The sequence below is a fragment of the Lytechinus pictus genome, chromosome 1 (assembly GCF_037042905.1).
Source record: "Lytechinus pictus isolate F3 Inbred chromosome 1, Lp3.0, whole genome shotgun sequence".
In the NCBI taxonomy this organism is placed as follows: Eukaryota; Metazoa; Echinodermata; class Echinoidea; order Temnopleuroida; family Toxopneustidae; genus Lytechinus; species Lytechinus pictus.
In genome coordinates, this window is record NC_087245.1 from 10,328,825 (window position 1) to 10,341,207 (window position 12,383).

The 12,383-nt window shown below is 35.5% G+C and overlaps 1 long non-coding RNA gene across 1 annotated transcript; it reads right to left on the minus strand.

Annotated features, from left to right (window-relative positions):
- Positions 1-4,070: 4,070 nt before the first annotated feature.
- LOC135155543 (uncharacterized) lies at positions 4,071-9,739 on the minus strand. The gene is made up of 3 exons (XR_010294691.1): positions 9,591-9,739; positions 7,669-7,770; positions 4,071-4,825 (listed from the first exon to the last, which is right to left on the minus strand). It is a non-coding gene; the product is annotated as an uncharacterized LOC135155543 (long non-coding RNA).
- Between the last annotated feature and the right edge of the window lie 2,644 nt (positions 9,740-12,383).

Genomic DNA, 12,383 nt, shown 5'->3' on the forward strand with positions numbered 1-12,383 from the left:
TATATATGGGATTTCATTTTAATCGAGATCTTGTCTGGCTCCAAACTCATCGATTTTTTAAAAGTTACATCTTTATTTACGTTCAGAATATTCTAAGAGATTACTTATAAATGCATTTACATTAATAATTCCATTTGATTAAGATATTCAATTTAAGGAACTAGTTCATAAGATAATATTGTTGTGAAATTATGGAAACAAGTCTCCAGCAAATTAGTCTTACAAGTTTATGAAATCGCGTTGCTTTCTTTGTTGTTGCTTTAGGGGCGCTTAGAAGTACAATACGGTACATTCCAAGGGACCAACTCCATATATTATACGTTAAATTTCCCATATCAGTCACAGTTCTCTTATCACTTATTTCACATTGAAAAGTAGGCCTGCTTATAAGCACCCCTTTCAAATTAACGACGTGTGAAGGGGGGGGGGCGCAATTTTTAAATTAAATATTTGGGTAAATTAAAACTTATTTGTTTAAATTAGATTATTTTTGTATTATGTTATTTTCATGAATTTCCTTGAAAGCTTAAACGATTTTGTCCTTTTTACCAGTAGATAAGAATAATGACAAAAATCCTAAACACCGATAAATAGGGGGTCATTGCGGAACAATCATTATCTTGAATGTCGAACTGGGACAAAATATTCAAAAAACATGTTTTGGGCTCACTCGCTTCTCTCGTTCCCTATTTTCAGAAGTACATTGTAACCAATAACTCACCCCTTGTATAACATGTATGACGTTTTGTTCCACTAATCACACAGCTGATTTAAATCATTATGGAGAAGATGAACAGTAAAGCATATTGTTTGGGGATGACATTATAATGTACACTCCTAAGCCCATTGTAATGTTTCCAAACCTTGTTTGTATTTTAATGTAATTAAAATTTTCATACTCGATGACGTTTCCCTCTGTTGTGATGAGGAAATGAACCATGTCTAATTGCCTTAGTAGATTCTGAATAACGCATGAGTGAAAAATTCCCCAACTTGCGAAAATCAATTTCAGGATTCCACTTGTATTGGTACATTATTTCGAATCACATTCGCCCTAATACAAGATGCACCCATGCAATAATCTTCCTATCTGGCAATGTTCATCATTATGCACGCCTTCAGATGCAAGGCTCACGGCGAGACGCGTGTACAAAAACAAACGTTATCCTTTCGCTTGGCTGGCACCGTCCCGTGCAATTTGCCATGCTAGTCACGAGAAATTTCAAAATGAAATTGCTTTCCTATTATTAAATGTCTAAATTTATCTGCTAGGGGTATCCTTCCGTTGAGTTGATATAAAGACGTGGCACTGTGTCACTCTGAAGCGATGTCCCGAGTAAATAGAATCAATGGTGACTCATCGTCCAATTCGTTTCTGGTTTTCATGGTTTTAGAAAGCAGAGGGAAGTATTTTCCATGTTGCCATTAGCATAAAGCTGAAATCATAATTATGTAAGAACAAGATTATGAGAAATTGTTAGGAAATCATAATACTCTTTCAAACAAATAATATCACTGTGTGATGAAACCAAGGACTGGCAATGAAAGTAGCATGATAGAATGGGAATATAATATTGTTGTCCTTCAGTGGAAATCCATGCTTCAGTTTTATTTCTGTAATATTATTCAATATCATTAAAAAATTGCTATCATATCATCCATATTTTCACGATTACAATTATTTTATGCTCGTTTTTGTTTTGGTTTTTATGTTATCATTATCATCGTCATCACGATTTTCCGTTATCATAATGATTGTATAAATCGTTATAATGATTAACAATACATTCCTGTTTTAAGAATGTAAAATCTGGAGACCTATATTATCTTACAAAATAAATTTTCTTGTTGCCAAAGAATCACATATTACATCATATTAAGAATTTGTACTCGGGGCCATTCAACGAACTTCAACCTTTCCTACAACTTAGTGCATTTTTGAGGGAAAATCGTCACCCCTTGATTCGAATTCATTTGCTTAAAATGATGCAAAAGTTGTCAATCTAAAAAAAATTACGCCGGTATCATATTACTTTACCAAACTAATCAATTGATTACATTGATGACTTTGATACATAAGAAGAAACATGAACGGATTTCGATCATCTTTACTCAAATGTTTTTTTTATCGGGGAAACATAACCAGTTCAATACATGGTATATTTACGATGCAAGATTCACAACGTCACGAGACTCTATCGCATTCTGTAGATTGTTTTCCTCTTGAAATAAGGTCTTATCATAATATGGAATCAAGAAGATGGCTGATAAGAGCAGCTCGGAATTTCAAGATAAATTGACTCCCGGTGAAAAACGTCCAAGTTCACGAACTCTTTCCAATCAAACATGCGCACTCATGTGCGTATAGTGGGGACCAGGCAGCGAGCCCACTTTACATGGCTGGCAGTTGTCGACAAAACGCGTGATAAAAGACTGCAAATCGTCAGTAAATAATAAGAAGCCCCCCCCCATCAGTATCGTATCAGAAATATGAGTTCAATCAAATGGCAAGAAAATGGTCAGCACTAATAACATTTATCAAGACTGGAGTGTGCATGACATAGGACGCATTTATGTTTGAGGCCCACAAGTGTTGGCTTATTGCTGGTGTGGGTAAAAATTAGTCATTGAGGAAATGCTCCCCTGGAGTAAACTTTAGGTGTGTTTTTTTTTACATAATGGGGGGGGGGGGAGAGCCCCTCACCCATCCGCTATGTCCGGTGTGTAATATTCGGCTCACTATGCGATATTTCTAATTATCGATAGCATGAACGAAGGTAACAATAAATTTGTACAAATGCATAATTGACCAAAAATTTAATGAAAAAAATATTTACAGATTGAAACATATTATGAATTATGATGGAAACTTAAGATAATTTTCATACTTCCAAAGACAGGGATTAAACATAAATGATTTTCATTTGATAGAGACAATTTATAAAACTATTCCAGTCAGCCGGAAACGAAATATGAAAATATATTTAAAAAAGGCTTCTCTTAGGGAAGAAATATCGTTTATATCTGGGAATCTTTTTAATCAATAGATGAGTTAGTATCTAAAAATGTTTATGCAAATTTTAGGAAATGTAACTTCGCAATACCTGATGTTTTCGAAAGGTTAAAAACAAATAAAATTTTTCCTATGAAAAGATCGAACACGGTGTAGATTTAAAGGATGAAGGAAAAAAGGAACGTTTAATCAATCATTTTGTAATCTTTGTAAAAATTTTAATCTTCAAAGGGAGGGAAAAGGGCGCACTCTTAACCATGGATGAAATTAAAAGGAAATTTAAAGAAGAATGGGAAGAAAAAAGGCTGGCGTTGGATAGAGGCAAGATGTCTCTACATATAAGGAAATGGGAAAATCTAAATTAAAGGAATATATAGGGAGAGAGAGGCAGAGGTACACTCTTAAAAATGTTGGGCAACATACGGTCCACACAACAATTGGTTAAAACTTTATCCAATTCTGGGTAGTTTTACACCAATAATGTGTGCTTTGGGTGAAAACTACACATTATTGGTGTAAAACTACCCAGAATTGGATAAAGTTTTAACCAATTGTTGTGTGGACCGTATGTTGCCCAACATTTTTAAGAGTGTATATATAGAGCGAGAGACAAAACCACAAAACAAAACAAAAATCAATCAAATAAAAACACATACTTTTTTCTAAAAAAAAAAATTTGCAGAAAAAGCATGAATACAATACGGGGAATTGATGTCCCTTCCATGTAGAGTAGGCATAAAGGGGAGGGTGCTCTATACCTGGGGAGGGGGGGGGGGTGAGGTAGAACATCTCTGTTTTATTCATTGTTTTTTTTTCTCTCCTGTCATTTAATACATCTTGTTAATATTTCATTTTGTAATTGTTGAAACGCACAATTGTCAGTATCAATTTCCGGTATCTTTCAAGTTTGAATATTTTGTATAATTATATGGGATATGGATTTATTGTATAATTTATAATCATGTTTCAAATGATTTGTACAAATTGTTCATGAAATGTGTATTTGGATTTGAGAGAATACAATAAAAACATCCTAAAAAAGGTAAGTATTTTATTTCATGAAATTTTATTTCCAATATTTTTAACATACTATTTCAACAATGATCAAAATTTTAGAGTTAAATTTCTACATAAGTTACCAAATTAGAGTTAAGTTACTACATGGCACATCAAGAAGGAACCATATGTCATTCACGTGTATGATTCAAGAAAAAAAATATTGCCATGAACGGCCAACCATAATATTACTGAGATTAAATAACGCGTTTCCGGTTGGTCAATCTAGTCTGAATCACGTGATTAAATTAATAGGCCTACCAATAATTCCCAGACTCCAATAACAAACTTCGGAGACAGATCAGGATGCCGGTCAATTCAAATATTGAAAATATGCTTTGTTTAGTCAGATTGTAAAAGAGAAATAATATAAAAAGGATTCATATTAATTGATAACGATTTTATGGTCGTGATGGTAGGTCTACTGTTAATTTACATTGAGATTAGATGTGTCCGGTACCTAACTGTATGTATTCCCATGATTCCCGGGTGATATTTATGGTGTCTGGCGATTGATGCCGTATAATTGTCTATGATTCATCGGATCGTATATTGAATGAAAACAATTTTTCTCTCTTACACTTGTAATTCTGTCCGCTGGAAATGTAATGGGTTTGTTTTAATCAGCCTAATTAACTATCGACCGTATTAAATCAATAATAGCGACCCGTTCGTGATGTGAAGTAGAAAATGAAGTCATCATGGGCTGGTTCCTAGGGTTCTCGGATTGTGGCCAAAGATCAAAATTATGATGACCTAATAGAGGATGAAATCATGTAGACACAATTTTTAAAGACATTTTCATTATCATGCCATTTGCTACGACATCAAATCAATGATTTACGTTTATTTATTTTCCTTATGATGATAATAATATTTATAATAATAAAATAATACAAAATAATAAATGATGATAATAATAAATAATGATGATTATAATGACAATACACGTAATAAGTAAGATATTCAAAATTGTGATAGAGCTTATAACATTGTATTAAAATACAACATTGTATTAAATACGGTGTTATAAGAGCTGCGTACTATTACCCAGTGTACCGACCGCACAGAAACGTTGTTAGTGCTAACAGAGCACTAACAGCACTGTTAGCGAGGTTTTGCCCGCACAGAAGCATAATGTTAGCCCAATCACTAGCTAGCGCTGTTAGACTAACATTACAAGGTCGCACAGAAGCTAACATTAGCGCTAATGTTTGAACTATTCACTAACAGTGCCAAGGGCACCGATAGTGACAATGTTAGTGAATATCTATTGCGTGTCTTGCGTAAAACTTGTATATCAAGTGCTTTAAAATAGACCTAGATAGAATTAAAAGGGTACTCCAGTCCAGGGGCGGATCCAGTTTCTTCCAAAAGGGGCCCGGAAAGGGGGAGGGGGCACATTTTCCCGAGAAAGAGTATGACAAGCAAAAAAAAGGTTTACGTCTAAAATTGAAGGTATTGTTGTCCCAACAAAAACTGACATGCAAAAAAGGGTCTTTTATTGCTTGAAAGGGGGGGGGGGGCACACTTGGGTAAAAATGGCTGGCATGTTTATATTAAAAATTTTGATTACTGCTTTGGATCCGCCAATGCTCCAATCCCCAATACGTGTGGGAGAAAACAGAATGAAATTAGATGAGAAGGCTGTAATTACAATCAATAACATAATTCTTAAATGGAAAATAATGAAGAATAATAAATAAAATATGAATTGAATGAAGTGAATACTGTACAGTATTTTTGAAAACATTGATGCCTATCATGCCACCATGAATATCCTAGAATAGAATTACGAAGCCAAGTCCGATTTTCTCATTTTATGATTATTATTACTGTTGTTATTACCTTGTTTCCCCCATTATGTACATGTTGTGATTATGATTGTGATTGCAAAACCAATATAAGTCATGAATAGAAAAGGTCCCATACCCCATTCCCCTTTTCCTGATTTGACCGTGAACTGGTAAATTTATGTTTCAACACTACACGTAGGCCTATGTAAAACTTGTAAATGGTCATGATGATTACTGAAGCAGTGGTCATATTTACTTTCAACTGTAAGGACAAATTCAGTTTAAATGAACACGATTTCATATACAAACATGGACCTATGAAGAGATGGACATCCATCGCTTAGATAATGAATTCACTAACAGGTGACTGTAATTGTCATCTGAATAACATTCTCTTCATACTAGTCTTCTTTGGTCCTATGATGGTCACCGTGAGAAGGGACTGAAGCAGTTAGTGATTGGACATTTATATTTCACAAATTATATGCGCAGTTGATAACAAATCAATGAAATAATGGAAAATTGATGTGCAGTTTTTGTTAACCTTTGGTAATCTTAGTTCCATGTGTTTTATTTGGGGAAATGTCCGCATATTTTAATATAGAGGCAATATTGTGATTGATTGTTATTGATACCATTTAAAATTCAATTTTCCCAAGTTTCTCCATAATATTCCAGATATACGTGGCACACAACATTTATAGATCGTGTATCTCTCAGTGTTATTGAGGTCCTTATGTCTGAGCGGTAGTTAGCGGATCGAATAATATCATATTTTATATCATAAAAATTGTCTGCTCCTCAAGTTTGCTGCTCCATTATTATGAAGCATGTTGACTGAAAGGCAAATGCTGAAACAGGGTATCTGCCAACAAAAATCAGGACCGGGAAACTGTTCCGTATTTGAGTGATCAGATACCCTTGGTAGTAATGGTAATTGCTAATGTAACAACACCTGTATGTTCTCATTAAGATGCACATAACCAGATGACGGTGACTATCATTGGATCAAAGAAATACTCGCGTTAATCGTCCATCTTTTTCATTGGTCCATGATAAAAATTATGAAGTGGGGAAATGACAAATGACATCATCAGCTCGCCTATATAGTAAATATAATATGTAATATAATTTTTACGTAAATTATGCAAAACTATATCACATATTTTTTAATGCCTTTTTTATTTGATTAATGTTCAATTGTTTGTATGACTATACTCCACATCATGCTTCCCGATATACACCTCCATAGACGGAAGTCATTCTTCCACTCTACGAGCTAGCAAACATATACAGCCCCCTTCCCCTATCAAACAATTATTGACTTTTGCCGTTAATATATAATTTTTTCATCGATGTTAAGGTCTATGTATTATGTTAAAACATGGACCTACTATGGTTAAAATAATCAGAATTCAGTAATTTACACCGCGGTACAATGTCATCACAAAGTTAGAATTAATGGTGCAAATCCGAACCCTGGGTTAATGGGAATAATACATTGAGCCTATGGGATAAAGGCCCTTATATTGTATCAATCCACACATAGATCACTATAGTACGTCATAGATTTTGCCTAACTATAAGGCTCAAACCCACTATCAACACCTGTGCTTAACAGCGCTTTCTGTGCGTTCATTCTGCTCATGATGTTAGTGGCTGATTTGTTAGTGACTTGTTAGCACTAACAACACCTTCACTAACAGTGTTTCTGTGCGGTCGCTACAGGATAATTATATCCTTACTATTATCCTTCCTACTACCGAATACCCATTTATTACACCAGAGCGGAGAGATAAATACCTTGCCAAGGGACGCGAATGTTTGGTGAAATTTGAACCCCGGTCCTTTTGGTTGATAGTCCGCGGAGATATTATGTTGAAAAGCGATTGACAAATTTTTAATCTACAAAATAAAATCGAGAACGAGGTATATTTCGTCAGAACGTATTGCAAGCAAATCGGAAAGAGATAAGAAGTGTAATATTAGGCATTCAGTATCGAGAAATGCATAACCTATATACAAATACTTATAATTCCCAAGTTAATTCTTCGTCAAATTTTATTTCCATATGTATATAAATCAATTTTCAAACGGGGTCTTGGTGTATCAAAAGTTTTTTCTAATAAAGTTGTTGCCGTATGATGTAAAACATAGACAAGAACATTGATATCTGTTGTGTACATCCATGCGTGCACGTTGTAGGCCATATTAATGCAGTCTGTACCTCGTGTGTCTTTTTTGTAACTTGAAGAATGTAGCTCATGGGTCGTGTGACATCGTAGAGGCTGTTGCTTGTGGGTCGTAATGGCAAATATTGCTCGCGTGGTGTACGACATTTAGTCTAACTTGTGGGCAGCCTGATATCGTATGAGGGCTTGTAGCCCGCTACAGTATACCTCGTGGGCCACACGAGATTGATAAGTCTCAGGGTGTAGCTCGTGACGACTTAAGAAGGTTGTAGATCGCGGGTCGTACGATTCATCGTTATTGCACGTGTGGATCGAAGGGACACCTCGATCGTCAGAATCTCCGAAACATATACTTTGAATAATTAATTTAACCGAGATAATAAACAGAGAAATGAAAAACCCTAACCGGATACTAAACTATAATCTGCTATTGAGAAACCAGCTTATGCTGGGTGTTGCGGCGGAAACTTCTCAAAGTTTGGGTTAATCTCGCTTTATCAAGTGATAAAAACAAACGTCCTTTCTCAAATCCCAGTTGTTTCTTGCAGCTTGGCAGGTGTTCAAGGCCAATGCCACAAACCCGACACATTTATCCCCTTTTGTAACGAAAAAATAGGAAATGGGGACATTTTTTCACACAACGAAATAAAAAGATACAGATGGCAAAGTCATTAACACGCTTTACATCTGAAAGTTATCAATAAATCTTCTGTGTACTACTTCCTTAGCCTTCGAGAAAAAGGAGCACTTACAAAGTATTTATAAGTCTCTAGTGGATAATGCCATGACATTGAATCTGTGAACTCTGTGAAAAAAAACTTATATGATGGGCTGTTTTTAAGGGTATGATAAATCCTACATGCAGAATGAACAGTATATTCTGAATTATGGATATAGGATCATCACTTTCTTTTTAAGATACTGTTCAGTTTGGATTTGAGTAAATTTGATATTTGACACCTGTACACCTCAACTTTATACAAATTTTGGTATCTTTCTCTTCTTTTCTTGAATACGTTCTCTTTCAAGTATATAAATTTCTATAGTACGAAGTCTATTTATTGATTTTGGCTGTTATTGTAGATGGAGACATCTCGATGGCCAAGATGACTAAGAATCGAATTTTGCGACCATTGAAGGCATGGCCGTGCGCAGAAATTTTTCGTTGGGGCACAGGACGTGTAAAAAATTGTCTTCGAATTCGAGAACCAAAAGGAAAGAGAGTTTGGAAACAAAATATCTTCAAGTATTTAAGTAAAAGAAATAGCGAATGGTGTTGGTCGGGGGGGGGGGGGTAATTAATACAGGGCCATCAGTTGGGCAAGGATATTATGATGGTCTGTTGTGACCACTGGGATCAACAATTTTCTCCGTTTTCCTTTTCTATGTTGATTCTTTTTTAAACTAACACCACTACCATGACTGCGCATTTGAAATCACCACGATCACAAAGATATATTCTTATTTTCATGTGACGATGTGGCGATACATTAAACGACCACCCCTTTAAGTGGGAAATAAAGACGACCTTACGTGACCCCCGGATTGCCCCGAGTACTGCATCGCCCTCTCGTCACCTCGCCGCATCTGGATGCTGTGTGAAACTGTCGTTCCCTTGTGAAACCTAAGCCACAGTTCACTATTCAGTCACCAAGTCCTTCTGGGTTTCCACCAAGGAGACCTATATAAAGAAAGCGAATGAAATGAGGTTACTTCAGCTACGAGGATGAAAGAAGGGCTCTGCTCACCCCCCACCCCGATCCAATGCATGTCATGGTAGATGGTAGATGAGAGTAACCAGAGACCTTAGAAGGTGCTCTACTCACCCCCATCCCCCCATCCCCTGGTTATGCTGGTAGATGATAGTGAAGGTGGGGTGGGTATACTCTAACCATAGACTTTAGAAGGTGATTTGGATGAAAGTGGAAAATCAAACCATTAAAACGGTTATCCAAATTGGAGGAAAAATGGCTAAACTTTTTAGGGGTTGAAGCATTATGAAGTCTGCATAGTTGAATAAATGATAAAAGTTGGTGTCCTAAAATTGATGAGTGTGCCGATGATTACAAGCCCGCTTATTCTGTTGTAACATAATAAGGGGCATGTTCTTTTAAATCCTGTTATTCAAGAATGTTACACAGTTTGATCTTCTTTGGACGTATCAACTGCACACTTTCCCGGGGGAAGGGGGGGGGGGGGGAGTCGGTATGAACATCCATAAAGGAGCATGTGACATCAGCTAACTAACTTATTTTCATATACTAGACTATGTATACCATGAAAACCGTTTTCCTCTTCTGCTTTTTTCCCGGGCTTTTTTCTTGATGCATCATTCATTCTTTTTTTCATTTGAGTGAAGTGTGGAGGCGGTCACAATCGCACCACCCTGGATCTACTATCATTACCATGTTGTATGTGGTTTAGATTTACAGCACTTAAAATATAATTGCTTTAAAATCATACTCGACAATTTGGTCTTCAGAGAATAGGTGACCGGGAGCGTGAAAATATGTCTGACGGGTTTTTTTCTTCAATACTTTGTTGGTTGGGGTGGCTGAAGTACAGGATTGCGACCTTGGTGTAGGATATAAAGCGAAAAAACATTGACATGACTATAATGTAGACATCAGTTTTTCAATAAAGATCTTGGTAAGGGTGGTGATACTAGATGGAGGGAGGGGTGATCGCCCCTATGTAATCAAAGGATAAAAAGAGCAGCCAAAATATTTTACTTCAGAGGTGGAAACGGAGTTTTTCAAATTATAAACACGAGGAAGATTTTCCTCATTGTTACATTATGTTTGATTGTGTATACTCATTACGTCAAGTAATCATATGTATCTTCAGCTGTATATACAAATTATCGATTTGCAACGCATTTTACAAACATATTGAAAATATAACTGTAGGCCTATGTTTTGACATACTTTATTTCGGGTATAAACAAAAGTTACGCCGAACGATGGAAAGAAACTTTGAATTCTTAAATACATTACAAAAAGTCTTTATTTCCCGAACTTTGTTGTGTGTTGTATTCAATTCATATTAATATTTTTCATATTGATACAATAATACAGGGAGAAAAAATAATAATTCGTGCAGACACTTTCAAGATATTTGCGACTGAAAAAAATAATTAATCTTAGTACATGGAATAAAATAGAGACGATGTTACCGGTCGCTTTATTTTTCACCCTTTTTATCACTAAATTATGATTTCGGGTTCAGTTTTTTAGGGCTTTATGTTTAGCACATAACCACACACACAAATGTGACCTTGCAGCTAAGATTTTTAAAAGTCAAATAAATTTTAACCAATGCCTTTATATTAAGACCGGGTATTAAGAATGTCATAAATAACTGATGAAGTACAAACCTGTTGAAATTATGATCAGCATGATGATCATAGATTGCTAAAGACAGATTTTTCTTTGAAATAATACTACGACCATCTGCTGTGGTTTTCTGAAGTAACAGATTCAGAAGATTCAAAATGTATTGACCTTGTCTATTTTCGGTAGGTTGGAATCCCTGATGAAGCAAAGATAGACTTATCATCCGGCTTATCATAGAAGATTGATTAGTGCATCATCGATCGTAATCTCGGGATAAGAAAATTGTTCTGAAATATGGATTTGACCTAATTTCGACTTGCCGTCGTTTGCATGATAATTCTTTAAATCAATCATTAGAGAAGGGATAATAGGCCTATCCTTTTCAGGTTGAGATCTATGTGTAAATCATCCTCAGATGTTTAATTGATGTTATCGAATCTGATTTTATAGCTGGTCAATTCTGAACTGGAACAATGAGAGAGAGAGAGAGAGAGAAAGAGAGGGAGGGCAGACAAACAGAGACAAAGGAACAGGGGGAAGGGTGGGGGCATCCGGGCAAATTTGGGAATATACAAAGGAAGGCAACAATTGACCTCTAAGACCTAGGTTTAATTTCAATGGGATACATGTCAGCGTATTTATAATGTTATATAAGAAAATGAAGAAACAAGTAATTTCAAACGATAGTTCAACAGCTTTAAGCAATGCTGTAGTTGTTTTGAAATAATCGGCCCCAATTTTAGAAAATAATATGTCCTTATTCGACAAAGAGACTGTCTCTGCAAGGTCCCTCATTCGTTCTTCGAGTTTAAATTTCATTTTTTCCACTTTTTTTTAAATTTTCATCTTTTGAGAAAAAAAATCCTGTTTAGTTAATATCAGTGTAATAATGGCAGACAGGGAAAGCAGACATGAAAGGAGAGAAATGGAGACCTAGAAATTTGTAGTTCATCTTTCTGCCCGTTCTCTGATCTCTATACATGTTATTAAA